The sequence below is a fragment of the Rhinolophus hipposideros genome (assembly GCF_964194185.1).
Source record: "Rhinolophus hipposideros genome assembly, chromosome: 7".
In the NCBI taxonomy this organism is placed as follows: domain Eukaryota; kingdom Metazoa; phylum Chordata; class Mammalia; order Chiroptera; family Rhinolophidae; genus Rhinolophus; species Rhinolophus hipposideros.
In genome coordinates this window covers 54,203,012-54,223,726 of record NC_138053.1, presented here as the reverse complement: position 1 = coordinate 54,223,726, position 20,715 = coordinate 54,203,012, and positions in this window count along the sequence as shown.

The following is a 20,715-nucleotide window of genomic DNA, read 5'->3' as shown; positions in this document are numbered from 1 at the left end:
TGTTAAAGTTTAAGGAATGGTAAGAATCATGTATCAACAGATGCATGAAAGTATTTCCCCGTGAATACAACCCAGAGGAATATATTAGGTCATAGGCATAATATTGACTCAATTTTAATGTTTGATTTTACAAAGAATCCATCCTAGTCTGTGTCTAGAGATCTACAATTAAAGATCAAATTGTCTAGGACTGTAAAATGCTACTTCCACATTTTGCTATTTTTTTAAAAGCTACCTTATGCATGAAACAAATAATTTGGTCACTGCCATCTTAATCCCATTTATATTGACACAGACTTTAAGTATTTTATAAACTTGTATGAAAATTCGTGATTCTTGTATTAAGAAGTCCAAGAATATTAGGAAACCTGCATAGTTAGATTCTATTCAATTGCTCATTCCTTGAAGCCAAATGTTTTGGAGGTGGGGCTGCATAACCATAGCAATTAAGCTTATGTTTTAGTTTTTCATTACTAACAGTACTACTCACAAATTGATTTCTAAGTTGTCCAAACCACTAATTTTAGCATTGCATAATGGTCTTTGTTTGCCTTTTTTTTTTAAAAGAAGCAATCCTAATTCTTTTACAATAATTCCTTAAAAACTAACATGACAATTGTTTCTTTTTTTTAAAATTAAAGTTTTTTGGGGTGACAATTGTTAGTAAAATTACATAGATTTCAGGTGTACAATTCTGTATTACATCATCTATAAATCCCATTGTGTGCTCCTCACCCAAAGTCAGTTCCCCTTCCATCACCACAATTGTTTCAATATGTTTCTAATTATCTTTCTCCAGAAGCTCTCCAGCAAACACAACCATTATTATTCATAATTCTCAATAATCAATAAAATATTGGCCAAGCACTTTATTACTAAGATTATATGCAAAGAGGCATGGAGAATGCTATCTGTGGTTTCCACGCACAATCCTAATGGAATACCTACTGCAACCACAAAACCATGATGAAATCTATAGACTTCCCTTCTCCTAAAACATTGCTGACTTGCTCTGCAAAAGTGAAAAGCCAAGTCAATTCTCTGAGAGACCAGCGGGGAAAGAGCAGCTCCTTGAGGCAGGCTATGTCTTGTGTACAGGCATCCTCCTTGCAATGAGGAGGAGGTGTCTCCTGGACATGGAGCATTGCCCAGTCCCTCCCTCTGGACACTGAGCAGACTGTGCCTTGGCAAGCGTACTTCCTTCCTTTCCAGTTCTCTGAAGTCACACTAAGCCTCTGGGTGCAGTTCCTCCAGCTCCCATTCATCCTGTTCATGTAATTGTTGCTAAATCTTCAGAAGCTGCTGTGATATTGGTGATCTCTTCCACAATGTGAGAGGACTCCCACCAATCCTTCATTGCCTGCTAACTTTCCCTGGTGTATGCTTAACCATATCCTTAAGAAGGCATGAGCTGTTGTGAAACTTACAATTGTGCTCCAGCATGCTCTCACTTTTGTTTCTCTGGAACAGAATCAACATGGTCACTGGAGACCTTTTTCAGCCATCAGGGTTCAACACTGTGTGCAAGAACGAAAGGCAAATGGCAGGAGAGGCCACAACAAAGCAAACTGCCCACTTAATGATGTTGTCTAACACACTGTACTCAGGATACCTGCCAGTACCCTTATCATCAGCTGATTGCATGTGCAGGATGGTGGGCTACTGCTCCCTGGGGGCTGTGCTGCTCTCATTGGCTAACAGTATATGTGAATAGGAAACATATACATTATCTGTGGACACTAATGAGCTACACAGAATTTCTGTGTACATCGTGAGTCTCCCCACCCCACTCCTCTCAGTACCTGAAGGGCTGATCACCTATTAAATCTTTTGACAGACAAAAATGGCTGAAGACACCCCCACAAAGTAGGTTTATTCAGCTTACCTTCCCTACTTCGACTCAGGCTCACTGTATAAACACTTCATGTTCTAGCTCACTTTGTCTTCGCTGTAACAGTCAAGTCTGCACAACCAAGCGGAGCAGGCAAGCTAGTAGGAGTTTCAGATATTCTTTTTGCTCATACCCAGATCTCACCTTTGCCAGAATTCCCATAAAATGAAGGTTCATTGTAAACACCTAATCATTTGGCTGCAGATAACTGGACACCCTCCTTCAGAGAGAAGCAGTCATTCAGTTTAGTTTGTTTCAAGTGATTTGCAGTAGTTCAAATGAAATAAACAATAGTTGGTCTTTGTCCACCTAGCATCTCTTCCCTTTTCCTAATTAGCACTCTGATTTTTGGGGGTGGGGGTGGGGGATGACTTCTTCCCTTCCTGAGTAGTTTTGGTGGGACTACACCCTCTTCCCATCATAGAAGCTGAGGGACTAGGTCCTTTCCTGTCTTATCACATTGGGACAGACACTGGCATACCTGCAATCAGAACTCAACCAATTGGACGCCTCCTCTCAAGACACTGAATCTTGACCCAAGGGTGGCAGCTTTGCCTGATCCAGATTGCTCCAGCTCTGGTGTTATCCCATACAACAGGCTTCCTCAGTCTAGAGAAGTGTTGGATTCTATCCCCAAGCCTGGTTCTCCAGTCTCCCTGTCAATCTGCGAACATCAGAGAGCTGCCGATACACTCGCCTTTATTTGGGTCATCCGAATCTCTGCTGCTCACACCACAGCCCTCAGACTAACGCACCAACCCCACTGAGGAAAACACACTTCAGACTCCACAAGCATCTTCTCTTCAACCTGCAGAGATAGTTCAGTAAGCTCCTAATTACCTGGGTGATGTGTTTGCATTAAATCTGCAGCTACCTGATTAGGCTTGCTGCACTGGCACTCCTTGTAGACTACACAATGGCCAGTGTGCTGAATCACTTGAATATTTTTCAACCCATTTCACTATTCTGGGCTTTATTCATCACGTAGAAAAATACATCCAGAGCGTTCATTTTTATTAACTGGCTTAAACTATGACGACCGGATGAGACAGCGCTGCTTTAGTTGCATCATCTCAGCATGCCTGCTGGAAAGCCTTCGGCGGGGTGCAATTTCCCTTTCCTTCCCAGAACTACTGTTTCCCCAAAAATAAGACCTCGCCAGACAATCAGCTCTAATGCGTCTTTTGGAGCAAAAATTAATATAAGACCCGGTCTTATATTATATTATATTACATTACATTACATTATATTAATTTTTGCTCCAAAATACACATTAGAGCTGATTGTCTGGCTAGGTCTTATTTTTGGGGAAACACGGTAGTATGATAAAAAAAAAACTTACCTATTTAATTTGCTCTTCAGAGTCGTCTGTGGGAATAAACATGTACCTAAATGGACAAAAGGTAAGCAAGGATCAGGAATGCCTAGATTGAGGTACCTGTGACAGAAGGAAAGAATGTCACCCACCCAGAGAACAGATCATGAAGTCATGTGTGAAAAGTGAGGGGGGAGGGGAGCGGCATGAGGCCTGCAATCCAGGGGACCTCAGTGAGTGCAGGAGCTGCCACTTTGATGAGGTTTGTACCCTGAGAAACCTTCACCCTTATAGCTAAATAGATGTGTGGATTCCATACAAAGGGCCTGAGGGACGTGTTTGTGGTGGCGTCTGCTGAGATGGGGACAGGAAGAGAAGAGCAAATCAAGGGATCCTCAGGACCCCCAGAATAGAGGCTTTACCCCAAGGCTTTGTCTTATGACAGCAGAAATGAAGCAGCAAAAAAGAACAGACTGCCTGAGCTGGCATTTTGCCAAGACTCGTTTATCAGTCAGTCTCTTAAACCAGCCTCCCTGCTGCTTTCCAGCATTTGAGAAATCCGGCTCCCACAGGGAGCAGCTCACAGGAGCAGTGTTCCCAGAGATCTCTGTCTAGATCAACCAGGCTCCAAAGACCCAATGCAAAGCGCAGGCAAACAAGGAATATTCGGCATTGAACACCCACCTGAGTCTGGAACTCTGGCCTGCGCTTTAGAGGTGCAGAGATGTGGGTGGAAGGTAGAAGAAAAGATGGAAGAGCCATGGAACAGTTCAAAATGCAGGTCTGGGATATGCAAGTGTTTGAACAGCGTTCCAAGTGGCTCAGAGGGAAGAATAAAGGAAAGAGGGCTGCTGCTCCCTGGCAACTTGACTTTATTACTTGTTTACTACTTGCTTTTCTTTTTTTACTGTGATAAATGTCACCATTTTAAAGGTTACAATTTGGTGAATTTTAGCATATCCACAATATTGAGTAACCATCACCATTATCTAATTCTAGAACATTTCCATCACCCCAAATAGAAACCCCATACCCTTAGTAGTCACTTACAACCCAGCCTCTTACAACCACCAATCAACTTTCTGTCTCTATGGATTTTTGTACTCTGGATATTTCATCTGAATGGAATTACATAATATGTGACCTTTTGCATCTGGCTTCTTTCATGTAGCATGTTTTCAAGGTTCATCATGTTGTAGCATGTATCAGTACTTTATTCCTTTTTATGGCTGAATAGTATTCCAGTGTCTGGAATACCACATTTGTTGATCTGTTCATCAGTTGATGACCATATGGTTTATTTCCACTTTTTGGCTACTATGAATAGTGCCACTGTGAACATTTGTGCACAAGTTTTTATGTGAAGATATGCTTTCATTTCTTTTGGGTATATCCTAGGAGTGGAATTGCTGGGTCATAGACTTCTTTACTTCTTGAAATTCTGTCCTCAGTGCAGTAAGGGGCAAAATGACCACAGTGTTGTCCTTGCTGCCATGCTTCTGGATACGAAGCTCTAGGCACAGAGGCTGCCATGTGATGGTTTGACATGTGCCCTTGGTGCCTGCAGGAAGGTGGTTGGCACCACAGTCTCCCTGGAAAGAGGAGGTAGAAGGTGATGGCAAAGGAAGCCAAGCCAGAGTCAGAGGACTCCTTCAGGGAGTCCCCACGGCCTCCTGCTCAGCAAACTCCTCTCACGAGCCTGTGGAATCCACATTCCATCTAACTCTGTGCTTCTCAGAAGCACCAAAACATGGGTCAGGTAGTCAGCTGAATAAGTGCAAAGAGTTGGTAAGCTTTTTTAAGTACTACCCTGATGTCTTAGTCATTTTGGGCTGCTGCACCGTGTTTCCCCGAAAATAAGACCTAGCCGGACCATCAGCTCTAATGCATCTTTTGGAGCAAAAATTAATATAAGACCTGGCATATTATAGTATGGTATAGTATAGTACAGTATAGTATACCCAGTCTTATGTAATATTCAAATAAAACTAGGTCTTATATTAATTTTTGTTCCAAAAGACGCATTAGGGCTGACGGTCTGACTAGGTCTTATTTTTGGGGAAACACGGTAATAAACTACCCCAGACTGGGTAGCTTATAAACAACAGAAATTTATTTCTCACAGTTCTATAGACTGGAAGTCCAAGGTCAGGGTGCCAGCACAGTCAGATTCTGGTGAAAGCCCTCTTCTGTGTTGCAGACTGCCATTTTCTCTCTGTGTCCTCACAGCGCAGAAGGGGTGAGGGAGCTCTCTGGGACCTCTTTTATAAGGGCATTAATCCCATTCATGGGGGATTCACCCTCATGACCTAACTGCCTCCCAAAGGCCCCACCTCTTAATACCATCACATTGCGGTTAGGTTTCAACGTATGAGTTTTCGGAAGAAACAAACATTCAGTTGATAGTACCTGGGAACTTTATTTACGTTTTAAAGTCTTTCTTCCCTTTACCCTTGCATTCTGTGGTGAGAGTTCAGGGAACTGCTAGTCTGGACCCCGTACTAACATTCTGCCTTGGCCCATCTCATGCCCAAATTTTCCTTCTGAGACAAGAAGAATTTAGTGATGCTACCTGCACTTTCTGGAAGAATGCATGCTATGACATTTCTGAACTAACATGATGCTCTGCCATCCTTTTCATTTCTTGTGTAAATGACCTTGGCAAACGGCCAGAAAAGAGGGCACACCTTTCTTCTAATCTAAGCTTGTCTCTCTGTGACTTTTTTGTGTCCCTCTCATCAGATAAATCCCACAGGTATTGTTGTACTAGTTCAAATGGATTCTCACCCTAAAAGTGCAGATGCTGAGGACATCCACAAGATGATGATGATGAAGGCTGTCTTTTGTTGTGGTGGGGTTAAGGTTGAAATGCTTCTATAGTTCATTAAAAGGGGGGAAAAAGACAGGCTTGCTAATACTTGGTATTAAGGTAGCTATTAAGGGGGAGATGTGCCTTAACCTGCACCTTGAACCTGAGCAGACCTAGCCTAGGTGGCTTACCATGCTAGTAGGTAAGAAGGCACAGCACCTGCTCACAGGAGGACCCATTTTAAGCACTGTTTTTCGATGCCCAATTTTATGCTCTGCTAAGAGAAGGGGATATGAAAATGAACAAGACACGTTTACTGTCCTCAAGGAATTTATAACAGCAAGAGAAATATGTAAGGGGATGTGATGTGTTGGGCAAAGAGAAAAGTTGAAGGTTATGAAGGAAACACGAGGACAGAAGCTGGCATAGACAAAGTATACTTTGCTTCACTGAGCTCTCTGATGCCTGAAAGTCAGCAAACCACTGCAGTGGGAGTGGAAGAGGCGAGAGTAGTGCTTTGGATCTGATGAGTCCACTTGGGCCTTCTCTTAAACTCAGCAGAGTCCCGTCTCTAGACATTACTGAGACCACACACCCTAGATAACTCTCATAGTAGGATTTCCGTGGGAAGCAAAAAGATGCTGATGGCTTCTTTCAGAAATGTGTATACTCTTATTTTGGGAATTAATGAAATCAAGTGAATCCTTAGAGTCTGTGGTAGGTAGAGTCTCCTCTAATTCTAAGGGCATTGATGAACCAATATTTAAACTAATATAGTTAAGCCAGGGGATCGGGGGTGGGGCGCAGTGGAAGAAGCTACAAAAGGCTACTCGCTCATGGGCCCTGTAGCAGGAAGAGCGCAGGGCCAGCCTGAAAGGGCCACCATAGCCCTGTAGCCTGGAGGGGTTTCTTCCACTGGCTACTGGGATGTTAGCTAATTTTTCAGATTCGTGTGAATCCTGAAGAATTTCAGTCACATAACTGAGTCTGGAGTCAGTATTGACCAGGTCAGTTGTTAGGCTGGGAGATATTTTGATAATGATGATTATCAGGGAAATGCTACTTTCTAAAGGACGCATCATTTCTTCAGTGACTGTGTCTTTGGAGTGATGTTTTGTATCCTTCAGGGCCTTTCATCTGAAACCACCTGCAAAAATGGACCTTCTTGCCGCTGCCATGAGGTGAGCATCCCCCTTGGAGGAAGCTGGAAGCACTCTCCCAGAGTCTAAGTGTGAGTTCGGAAGCGGGACTGGAAATCCATCCATTGTCCTGGACTCTGGGAACAATGTTTGCTTGCCTCAGCCTTCATCGGCCTCTTGGAAGGTGGGGAGGCAAAGGCAGCACCAACAGGAGGCTTTCAATGCTTAAACTGTTAACCAGCGTTTTTCCAAAATGTGTTTCTGGTTAGTTTAAAGAAAGATAAACAAGATTTAATAGCTGGCAATGAATCACATTTTTTTTTTCTCCCTACATGCTATTTGGATCCACTCAAATGCCTGTCGTTCTACTTTTGTACAAATAAATAAATCTCCTTTTCTTTTGTGCATTTTTCTCTGTCCTGCATTTCCTAAATTACAATTTGTTTGACGGATGAGTTAAGCGGTTCTGAGGTTTGTTTTGGGCTGTGCAGGCAACTGGGTTGTTTTTTCACCATAATTCAGTGGGACAAGGTTATCACCCCACAAACACTAACACCTCATTTAAAACTAGAAGCACCCCCCACAGAAGAAAGAAATTGCTAATGTTTTCGATATAAGTTTTAGTTGTTACATATGAAGTTTCCTTGTATTAATCTCTAGGCTCTGTCCCTTCTCTTTCCTCTTGTTTCATTTATACGGGGGATATTTGGTGCACAGAGATATTCCAAAGTGGAATTACAAACAGAAGGGAAGCGACCTTGAGAGGAAGCACAGAGGCAGGCCCATCATCTTCTTAGCTTGGGGCTCTAGAACTATGAGCCGTGAACCCGACAAAACTTAATGTAATCTGAAAGCAAACTTAACCCAGAGAGTAGGTGTTTTTTTTCCTTCCCTGAAACACAAACCTATACTCATGGATTTTTTTAAAAAAAGACAAAGACCTGTGAAATAGTCACACTGAAATTAAACCTATGTATTTTTTAAAGTAATTGTACTCAAATGAAACTGAAATGTTCTCCAAATGGACTTTGAATCAAGCAGACATTTCATTTGGTTTCAAGTATCTGGTTAAATAGAGAAGTGCCTTTTAAGTAATTGCCATTATAAGAATAGATGAGGCAGGTCTATAAAAACATGTTGAAGATCTTATTTTCGACTTCTCCTCACTAATGCAGAGCCTCTGTGAGCCTGTTTCTAATGCTCCATCAGTGCTTCTCACCAGCACAAATGTTGTTGCCCAGGAAAAAGCCAGGAAGTTCCCAGAGGGAGGCAAACCCAGAACCCAGAAGTGGGCTCCTGGTCTCAGTACTCAGAGTGGTTGGCCAATGAAGAGCGAGGAGCAGAGTTCTACCTGAGAGTTATCATGCCATCTCACCTCTCTCCATCCCAGCTGCCCGAGTTCAAGCACAAAGCCTTGTAACAACATAGCCTAGTATGAGGATTATTTCCCCAAGGTTTTCAAAAGACTTTTTATCCATCACAGTACTGTTTAAATCTGCCTTTCAGTACTTATTATGTTGTATTGCAATGATCTGTTCGCAAGCCTGTAATTATCACAAGAACAGGGACGTTTTCGTCTTTAGATCTCCCAGTATCTAGCACAGAACATAAAATAACCAATAAATGCCTAAATGAATAATTGCATGAATGAAAGCATACCAAACAGCATTGGTTAATAAGCAATTTCCTTTCCCAATTTTCATTTATCAGCTATCTGCAATGAAATATGTAATTTTTGAAAGAAACATTAAGAGTATGATTTCCACTAAGTTTCATGAAATTTTGAAAACAGCTTGTAGGGCTTCTTCATTATGTCTAGTGGGCCTTAGGGTCCAGAAAACCTGAACTGGGAACTGTTGGGCCAGGCCAGTGGTTCTCAAACTTGAGTATGCATTAGAATCACCTGATGGTGATTCTAGACCAGACTGCTGCGCTCCGCGCCCAGAGGTTCTGACCTCGTAGTTTTGGGGTAACACTGTTGCTGCTGGTCCAGGGACCACACTGAGCAACACTGGTCTAAGGGAATGAGCAGCGGTGGCGGCTGATGACTTTGTAGTTCTCATGCTGGCCACATGGCATGACCTTCGATAGACCCTTCATCTATCCATCTCACAGTGGCCTGTGGGGATAGAGAATGGCGATGGCACCTTATCCCCACAGAGTACATGACCACACCTGTCACCTTCTTCACAGGGATATAAGTGAAAAGTGAGAAAAGGAGTAAACGTGAGGAGAAAAGGTGCTCTGGAAAATCAGAAGTACTTTATAAGTGTGCGGTTTGATCATCACAAAGATCCTAACTCTGTCTTGTGCTTTTCCCACCGGAGCCTTCCTGGCATGGGCTTCTTTGTATAGAAATACTGATGTTAATTTAATGGAACAAACTCCCTGTGCTAGGAAACGTGAAAAAAAAATGGCTGAAAATTTTTCTGTGTTGGGTTTTGTATCCTGGAGGGTCCACAATTTTCTGGGCATCCTACTAAGCTGATACAGAAGGACTGGTATCTGTTCAGTGTCTGTGCATATGCCACTACTCACTGATGCCACAACCATCAGGGTTGTTTCCTGGGAATCTGTGCATGCACACGGCCTGGCTGCTGGCAGCTCTCACTCCAACATTAATCAACTTGACATCTGGAGCCAACCTGAGGCACCCTATCTGACTGCCACAGATGCCTTTACTTTTCAGCTGTCAGCAAAGAGATTATTCAGCTTAGGGTGCCAGGTCTATACCACATAATCTGCATGGAGGAGGGCTGAGTGGTGTGTTAAAAAGTAAACTGGATAATCTGGGAGTGTGGGCGAGACAAAAATTCCCTCAGTAATCTGTCAACTCAAACCTACGCCAGGAAGGCATTTTGCCTGCAGCAGCAAAATTACTGTGGTTGGGTAGACCTGGCTAGGTTACGTTGTACATATTCTTGGAGTGCATATTTTGCCCATTTTGCAAACAACAATCCTCCTTATGCTAACTAGATAGCAACGGCAGCAGCTACTTTCAAAACCCTTTAGTAGCCATTGGTCTGCTGCACCCAGGATTTCATTCTTTAGTGGTGCTGGGAAGATGGGATGCCTTCCCCTCCTCGTGTGTGTTCCAAAGAAGCCTGGGCACTGCTTAATGAATAGCAATTTACTCATTGTCATCAATGGGACAGCAGGATGGGACTGGGCTGGTGGGTGCAATGTCATGTACATCCATTTTTATTTTCGCGTTTCACGTATTCTACCATGGAAAATGAGGCCCAGGACATACCCCGAGGAGCTGTTTGTTGGAAATTGCTCTGTGATGTGTTAGGATAAAGCAGGCAATAAGGAATCAAACTTTACCTCATCAGGGAGGAAGAAAGCTCTATAGGTAACATTATACATTAGCCAGGAGACAAGTGTCTGCCTGATGCTCACCCACCATCTCACAGCATTGATCTCTCAAAGCCTAAAAGCCATAAAGAACCCAAACCAGAGCGGAAGGGCGTCCTGGCCTCCCATGTTTGCCGATTTAATTTTCTTCTCTGAACATACACAGCCCCATAATTAGAACATTTACCAACCATAAATACAATTTAAACTCTGTACATGTGTGCCTACATGTGCGGAGAAGCTTAGGCTGAGATACGGTTTCAATGAAAACAGTCCTTCTGCGCTGATTAGAATGTGTAAAGAGGAAATCTGTTTATACCACAATCTACTCAAAACTTGTGTTGGCAGCAACACTCTCAGCGAACAAATGTCAATAGCAAAGCTACATGGAGGGTATCAATTAAACTGCTCACAATCTGGAGTTTCAGAGCTCAGTCTAAAACAGCATGTCCAACTCATGCCGCTATGTCCGTCGTGAAGGAACACCACGCCCCCTCGTCTGACTCTCAGACATCTAACAAAGAAGGCATGCTCGGGGATGCTTCTCCCGCTGTTGCGTTCAAGTCCACCCCCAAAATAAGTTTTTAGAGAAATTGCAGAGTCTTGCCATGTTTGAGGAAAGCATCAGTATTTATTCTTCATTCTTAATAATGGTGGTATCATTCTGGATCTACAGTAACGTGAAGAATTGGATTATTGAATTAATTACAAACCAACAAGGCACTCAATTTTTTGACGCTCCATTTTCATTTCCTTTTATAAAAATCAGAAATCAAGACTGTTCTTTGAGTCCATCCACCCCACTTACTCATCCAGACCAACAGCATCCCTGTTCCAATAAGTGTAAGACCGCCTGAGAGTCTGCAGGATACAGGAGAACACTTGGTCACACTCAGGAACCAGAAGGAAGAGGAAGAACACAAGCGAAAGAGCTGAAGATGGTAAAAAAAATCACAAGTGAAAGATAAGACGATGTCCAAAGCTAGATTGAAGGTGTGGCGTGGGATAACCTGATGGGAGGGGCAAAGGTGTCTCTTCCTAGAGGACTGTTAGAGAGTGATCTTAGGATGATGTAGGCACGACCAGTAGTACTGGTAAGAATCATAGAAAGATCTCCGGTGATGCAGAGTCATCTGCTTCAAGTTAGCTGTGGGGTAATCTACATCACTGAGCTGGAGGTTTCAAAAGGGGAGGCCAACTTGCCTGCAATAATAGTAATAAAATAATAATAATAAAAGCAACAATAACACCAGCAAATATGTGCTACCTGCCAGATACTGTTTCAAGCACTTGACATTTATTAACTCATTTAATCATAACAACAACCCTAGGAAGTATACCATTCCCATTCTACAGATGAAGAAACCGAGGCACAGAGGTACAGGGACTTTCCAAGGTCATCCAATCAATAAGTGGTAAAAGCAGACTCAGGCTCTCAGAGTCATGGGTTTATATCGAATCTCTGTTGCCTCTTGAAAGTACCAGTACCCAGCATATTGAGCACGGCTCTAAGCAGGGGCTCTTATAACCATCACAATAACCATCATTCCATACTACCTCTCGACATGGCTGGCAAAACTCAACTGAACATACCCATGACCCCTCTACCCTTTTCTCTTGTCCCATTACATTTTTTCTAACTCCAGGCTCCTCCAGAACCCACGTTACGTTCCCAAGTGACTAGCTTTTTACTTGTTTGCCCCAGTCTTTCAGATGGGGTGCAACATGGGGCCCCACCCTCAGACCCTTCCCTTCTCTGGTCCCTTCAGACATTCACTCAGATCTGATTCACAGTTGGTGAATGCTACGTGCACCCAAATAAATACATGAGATAGTCCAGGCACTGTTTTCTGATGATTCAGACTCAAGAAAAACTCCAGATAGCAACACAGGCATTTATAGATCACTTCCGATATATGAAATTAGTGCTGTAATATGTTATTTCATTTAATTCTCACAGCACCTCAGTGAAGCAGCCAGCCATTGTTGTCTCTGATTTTAGTGGGAGAAACACTTAAATTCAAGAAAAGATATGGGACTTGCCCAAGATCACACATCTAATAAAAACCCAGCTGGGACTCAAAATCTGTCTATATCACGATACTGCAACACAAAACACCAATCTTTCCTCCAGCCTTTTAGAAATAACTAAAAAAAAAAAAAAAAGTGGTTATTAGCTAAAAGGGCCCATACGTTTTTATTCATCCATGGAAGACCAGACGTCTCTACACAAGGTGGGATAAGCTCAATGTTACTTCATTCTCTTCTCGAATGAGATCAACCTCCACACCCCACCCTGGAGTGCATTTCCAGGGAGCTGAAAGCAGAGGGTCTTCTCTAAGGGACGCTCCTCCGTAAAATACCATTCCTCTTGTTCTCCTGAGAGCCCTGGTTAGCTGACCTTCCAGGCACGATGAAAGATAGCTCTTTTTGGTTTATTTTCCCCAGACATTTGGAGGAATGTTGTTCTGGGCTTGTGTTCAGTGGGTTTGTGTTTTCTGTTGCTGTAATGGTGTTTTGCTATAGTGTTATTACCATATTTTGGAAGTTTTCTAAACCATTGCCCATGCACCCAAGGGTGACTATGAAAATGATGAGGACATTTTTATAAATCACAAAAATAAATAAATGTATAAAAGCACAGTTAGAAAAACGGGCAAAGCTAGCTCAGCTAAAGAAACAACTGAAAGTGTTTTACAGAATCTAAAATGAGTTGTATGCCTAAAAAGAAGTCCATAGAATAAAAATTCAGTACATTTTAAGGGAAAAAAATAAATGTGTACAAATAATAAGATAAATAGTAAATGCTGGCTTTGATTTCATATTTTATCTAGTTATCTAAATGAAAGAAATACAAATGGAAAAAAAAACTAAGCATATATGCATTGGGAATTACTGTAGTGTTATGTCTTATTTATGTATAATCATTGTTTTGCTAGAATTAAACATGCATGATAATTGTTTCTTTCTAAGTTGCTTTTCTTTAAAAAGTGGTCCTTTTATCCTTTCTCTTCTAATATCTACGATCTTTACCATATCTGAAAGTGTACCACCATAAGATCATGGCCAGAACCTGCTAAGAAACATTAGAAACTAGAATTTCTGGACCATCTGCCCACCCGCTCTTCCTCTCTCTTCTCATCCATGCCCTGCATGGACTCCGTCCACTGCTCTGCCAGGAGCACGGCCTCTACTAGTCGGGAGCTTCACTGACTGCATGTATACTTAGTCCTGGTCTCCCTGGGCATCCCTGGAAACTCACGCAGGTGATTTTCCAAAGAGAAGAAACTGATTGCCAAATGCTCTGAGTGTTGGGCAAAATTTCAATGCACAAATGAATACATACGTGGAGGGAGAAAAAAATAGGTGCTGAATATTTTCATTAATGGGCAAAAATTCAACCGTTTACAGGTTGACAAGTTTTAAAATGTGTGTTTTGGTTCAGAAATTTTAGGGCAGGCTTTCGGCCTTCAGATGGGGAGGTGAACGCAGAGGTGCCAGCCACAGCTCACCTGCAGGGCTCCTCCAGACTCTTTCAAGCTGCCTTAACAGAAGGGCTGACTCTGGCCTGGGCCCTGTCCACTGGTGCAGGACCTGGGCAGATTCAATAGCAAAAGCTCATGATGGATGATTAGTTATCGGCTTTGGGCAGGATCTGAAGAAAGCAGATTTTAGACCAATTGGACTTCAATGAGCTTCGTTTTAAATGACAAAGGAGATGGGCCACAAAAATCACCTACCACATCCCACGTTATGAAGAAAGGGAGGGGGGACCCACAGTGCAGTGTTATGAAGAGGCAGGTGGTCAAAGAGCAAGTCTTCTGCCCACTATAGAATTGATAAGACTATGATCACTTATGGAACATTCAGCCCTGTGTGTGTGTGGTCTGAAAAATCAAACCAAACAGAGTGTGCGTTTGGGGAGGGAAGGGGGAGAGGACTGTTGGAATCAAAACAGCAACTGTATCCGGATTTGTTTTTAACTCTGCCAAATGCATGTGGAGTAACAGAATCAAACAATTTTCTCAAGCAGAAAGAATTATTTTGCTTTCAAACACCAACCAGGTAAAAATGGTCTCAAAAATGACTAGAAATACAGCAGCTGTTCCCCCATGGTTATTCTTTCTAATCACATACAAAATTTCAAGTACTTTCTGTAAATTACTCACAGGCAATTAAGTCCTTTAGATTCATCCTGTGATGGTGGCAGTCTTGTTGGGCTATGTTTGTTCTAGAACAGCTGTTGAGATCCTAGCAGGGAAAAAAAAAGTCACATGATTCTTTAGCTTATAATCCAGTTAGTTTATTTTCCTGAGATTACATGTGAGCACATCACATTCATACAAACAGCAAGGCAAGAGCTCTGGATCAACAGGCAGAAAATGGAGCTCCCTAACCTCACCCCAGGTAGAGAATGATCAGACAATGTGCTTGACCTTTCCCTCCCCCACCGCACCCCTACACACACATAGACATACACCATTTGCCCTTCAGTTGTTTCTGGTGCCCACTGCAGGGGCAAAAAGGGCAGGAAAAGAAACACAAAGCTGAGCCAGACCCGTCTGGATGCTGGCTTCCAAGTCTCATCTAGTTTTCTCTTCTATGTAACCAGAAGACTACTTGGGTGACCCAGAAATGTTTCCTGTGACTTCTACCATTCCTCATGCTCTGACCGTGCTGCCAAGAAGCTGGTGGCTTCCTCACTCTGTTCCCTCAGCAATACTGTGTAGGCCTTTCCCTCTCCTTAACCGACATGAATATCCTAAATTTTCTAAGGTTTTTCTCCCCAAACAAATTAGAGGCTCCAAAAGGGCAGGAAACACGTGTTCCTTTTATACCCTTCCTTATTGCTAGTACAGTGATAAATAAAGAGCAGTCTCTCAAAAACAAATTGTGTGAGGAGTATCTTTGGTGTACATTTTGGTCGGCTGTACTAGATGGGTAAGAAGTTCACAAGAAAAAACATGAGGAATGACAAGTAGTAAGGCAAAGTCAGCCTCTACTAAGAAACCCTGTTAAATTAAAACACCGTTTTTATGATTGCCCAGATAATGTGAGCACTGCACTCTAGACAATTCTGTTGTCTTTCCTCACACTTTGTGGCTATGCTGACCATGAATAAAAAGTAGAAGCTTAAACTTAAAATCATTGCTTTTCAGGACAAATCTAACTGACTAAACCTAGCTTCTAGAGTAGGGTTTTTTCCCCCATCCTCTGTAGATTTGGTTTTAGTAGAAAGTATTGAAAATATTGTAAAACAAAATGCTCAAGGATCTGAAAACAGAGATTGACCCTTGTAATTCAGACTTATATCCAAATAGTTGTGTAAATCTAAATTCTCATTCTTTGGCAGGAGGGGGTGTCACGAGTTAATCGATTAGTTGCTTTTGAGCTTTAACAGGTGGGGTAGGTTGGAATTTTCACTCCTTCCCCCATCCCCCTAACCCCTACCCACACATACCCAGAATATTTTGACTTTTAAAATTACTCATTGCGAGTATCTACATAAGTCCAATGAAATAGGAAATTGAGGATAGTGGAGTGAATTCAGGGCTGGTCAGCATGAGGAGGTGTGCGGAAGCTTATTTCCTTCCACCTTTGGAAAAGATGGACACTTTATCTATGGGGAGAGAGCTTCTGGCCTTAGATCTTTGCTTTCCTGCATTTTCCCGGGAGCAAGCAGGCCTCTACCCTAGCGGAGTTAGCTAAGGTTACTTCTCTAACTGCTAAGACTGAAATTTGGGTCTTCCTTTGTAGAGGAGTTCCTTTACTCATTTGGAAATTAATGAGTACGGATTCCCATGGATAATTGTGACCGTTTCTAGTATTGAGGTTTAAATGAACCACTGACTATTGTCCCTTTGCACCTTCACCAATACAGCCTTGGTTACATTGGGCACTGTATATAAATCATTACGGTTTTCTCTACCAACTGTTCCTCCCCTGGAAAGAGTACGTTAGCATGGGATGCAGAGAAAATGGCTAGTTTCTACCAGGACCCTGGGACAATCGCCTGAATTAAGGCGACAGATGTGACTGTCGGCACCTTCATTTTCACATTCTTTTTTCAGTCCCCAATCCTTGGACTAAAGAAGCCCCAACAGGAGACGCACACCCTCACCTGTCATCCCACCCTGTCCTGGGCACAGGGTCTGCTCCCCAGAGCAGACCGTGAAGAAGCCTGATGGGGGGAGGTGAGCCTGCCACCAACCCGAGGCGTTTCACTGCCGGCATGGTTTAAGTAACACCCGCAAAATCAGCATTTGCACACATGCCAGGGGCTGATTACGGGCCTCTCAGCCAGGGCAGCCGACAGGATTTCAGAGCAATTTCTCCGATTACTCAGCCCCAGGACAGCCGGGGCGCGGCTCTAGCGCACAGTCCTGGGCGTGCGGAGGGACCTACCCCGGCTCCTCAGCCCGGGTGGGCCTTGGCAGCCCCTCCCCAAGGGCCAAAACAAGACTGCCACCCACCAGCAACCGCGTCTGCCCAGCGCTTCACGCCCCACTGGCAGGGGCCCCTTCCGTGCCCCCAGTCCTGGGAAGGAGACCCGTCCCTCTATCCATCCTCAGTTTGCTAAAACATGCCGGGCCAGAGACCCGTCCGTGCTGGGCTCGCGCCACCTCTCTACGTTTGTGCCATCTGTCATTTGGGAGTCTGGGCCCACGGCTCTCCATCGCCGTGCAGAGAAAGGAGACGCAAATGCGTCGGCGGGGCGGGAGGAAGGGAGCTGCTGGCGGTCCCTCAGTGTCAGCCGCGCCGCCCCACCGAAGTCCGAACGCGCCGGGGCTTTACCCCTGCGACCCGATTGCTCCCGGGCCGCTCGCCACCTTCCCCGACCCGTGCGTCTGTGTCTCTGGACATTGCCAGGGACCAATTAGTTTTCAAATAGTTAAGATAAACCTAGAATCTTAATTTCCTTTATGGGACCGGCCATGAGGCTGTGTAAATGTCTCCTGACAGACGTAATGGAGGGTTATTAGCAGTACAAAGCCTGTCGGACCCGTAGCATTAGTTCAAGGGAATATTTCGGTGTCGCACAGAAATTGCTGCGCATGTAAACCAATTTCCCCGACAGAAGGGTAAACACAGACTCGTTTGAACCGCGAGATGAAAACAGATGGGATATCGCAAACAGTTCCCCAAAATACAACAGACTTCTAGGCCAATTACACGTGGTTAGCTCTGAATGGCAGAGGAAATAGTTTTCTTTGCTGCTAAATGTCACAAAAGTCACCTAAAGGCACAGAAGGAGGCCGCTTTGTTTTTGCGAAACTTGCTAAAATTAATCTGGGCTGGAGCCACTTGTAAAAACCAGAACAGCCCCCCTCCCCTTCCCTGCCGCCGGGTTTCAGGCCTTTGTGAAGGACAGAACCGTGGGCGGGGGATCTGGGCGCCAGGGCTTCCGAGTCTGAACCCCCCTGTCGAGAAACCTGGGGAAGAGAAAGAAAACGCAGCAGGCTGTCGCCCTCCCGGAGGGTCCGGGAGCACGCTGGGGGCTCCGCCGGCCCCCGCCCCCATCGCGCCGACCGACCGGGCAGAACGGCCTCCTCTCCCCGCCCCAGGTGCAGGGCAGGCCCGCCTCGGCCCGGGGCAGCAGGAAAACGGAGGCTCACAGGCTGCCCGTGCATCCTGGCGGAGTTAGTCGGGGCTGCCCGTCTGCATCCACAGCACGGGGCCCGGCCACGTGGGCGCTGGACGCGCCAAGGACCGGGGTACCTGGCCCAAATCCTCACGAAAACTACCGAGTGGCCCCAGGACCCGGCACAAGGCCGGCGGGTTAGGCCCGGGAGGGCCGCGCGCCGCCGCCCCGCGGACCTGGCGCCTCGGTTCCGGGCGGGCGCGGAGACCACAGCGAGGCCGTGGGCAGGGCGGGGCCTGCACCCACGGACGGAATCCCCGAGGCGGGAGGCCTCCGAGGGAGTCGGCCCAGCCCGTCTGGGAACCTCCGACTAATGCGGGACAGGCGTAGAGGAGAAAGGGCCCGGCGGGCTGCGCCCACTCCCGCACTCCGGTCGGTGGCCGCGAAGGGCCCGGGTCCCCGCGCTCCGGGCTCCGGAAACCGCGCTGGCGCGGCTGCGGGGCAGGAGGCCGGGTGCGGCGGCAGTCGGGCCGGAGGAAACGGCTCGGGCGCGCGTGCAGGGTTCAGCCGTGTTTCGGTTGCCCTGTGACCTGACCCTGGGCGCACAAAGGCCTCCTGGGTGCGTCGCCAAGGCCCAGCCTTCCAGTCGCTGCCAAATTAATGAGCCCACGTCAGGTTGGGTTTACGGCTCGGCCAGGGAGCAGCCGAGTGGAAAATAAGCCCGGGGCCTCTCGGGAGGGACCTACACGAGGGCACAGGCCGCCTGGCGTCCTGGAGGCCTGGGAAGTCGAGGCCCACGCGGTTCCGCCCTTAGCGCTCCACTCAACCCCTTACGCCGCCTCCTGAGGCAACAGGCCTGCCTCCGGGAAACCTGCTGATCTGTGAAAAATGTGTCTGTCCTGCTTTATTAAAACAGCACAAACCCCACATTTCACATCCTAGCAGCACAGGCCAGGAGTGCTGGACAGGTCGTTAGGTCGTGGCTTGGAGGCTCTTCGGTGCCCCTGAGGCGCCCTGGGCTGTGGGGCTTTGGGGGTCCGAGTTCTCCTTCCCCCAGAGTCAGTTCATCCTGAGCACGGAGGAGCAGGGTCCCCCCAAGGAGTGAGTGTGCGCCCGAGGGAAAGGACAATGGTTCACCCCTTCCAGAAGCAAGTGTCTGGAAAGCCAGCACCCAGAGGAGGCATTTTCAATCAGCGGCTGGGTGCTGGGTTTCGAAAGCCAAAGATAAGTGGAAAAATGAATTCGTCCGTTTGTTTTGAATAAAAGTCAATCTACTAGTTCATCGCAAAGTCTAGAAGATTGGTTTCTCAGGCTGACAGCTCTGCTTTCTTGTTGCTTTTTAAACACTGTGGGGAATTTGGTTCAAGAAAAATGAGTAAGCTCAAAGCTGGTAAGGCTTAAGGCATTGATTTATTATATACCAGCCAGATTTTTCAAATGTATTAAAAGAAAGCACTTTTATTTTAAAACACTCAAAAGGTCAGAAGAGCAATGCTCTGAAGAAGCCCTCTTTCCCTGCAGCTTTGTTTGCTGCTGAGAACCAAAAAGGTTAAGAACTGGGAGCAACTGGTAGGACTGCTGCCTCCTCCATCTCCTCACCCTTGCTTCAAAGAGCACTGCCTTTCAGAAGTGGAGGGCCCTGCTATCTACCCTTTTTCTTCTGGTGACCTAAGAGGGCAGCACTAGGTCACCTCTCTTAACCACCACCACCCCCTACTTAGTCATCAGTTTCCCTTGTCTAGATTCCACACACACCCCTCCAGCATCCTACAGGCACTTCTAACCTTTGCAGACCTGGCCTCCATGTCTGAGTCTATACCTTCCTCTGAAATCTCAATGTCCTTAGAAGGTCAAGTTGCCTTTACGATGTCAAGCAGTCATTACTTTTAAGATGTTAAGATTCTCAAAGAACGCACACAAGTAAACTATGATGTATTATCTTTTTAGGTAAACTATCTCCTCAACTGAAATCTGACCCCTTGGGAATAATGACTAAGACCAATTATCTATGTTAACTCACAGTGCAGTGCCAGATCAAGAAATGTTACCTCTTTTGATTCCACAACTAATTAGAATTAATGTAGCCCTCTCTAAAATGCTAATAACGAGAGTGGTGGTGGTGGGTAACCCTTCCCTCATTCATTCCTGCTTCATTCTAAATTATGTGAACAGAGTTGTTCTTCCTCTGAACCCAAATTGAGATAGTACCAATGAAGGAATTGAAATTTTGATTGTAGGAGAAATGACATAGGGAAAAGGAGAAGAAACGTGGGAGGGCAGAGGATTCTGAGAAATAATAGGAATGGGATCAATACAAAATGACAATACCTAAGGAAACAGGAAGGTACCAAGGAATCAGGGAGCAAAAGCACCGCTGGAAGGTGGGCCAGAAAGAGAGAGAGAGGAGGTGGGCCAATGCCAAGAACAAATTTCACCTACTAAGAGGCAGGATGGTATTGTGGCTAAGAGTTTATGTTCACCACTCTCTGGGGGTATGCCCCTAGACAGGTTATATAACCCTAGGAGCTTCATTTTCTTCACTTGTAAAATAAGGATAGTAATAATACTTACATAACAGAGTTATGAAGGTTCAATAAAATAACATGCACTTAATAAATGTTA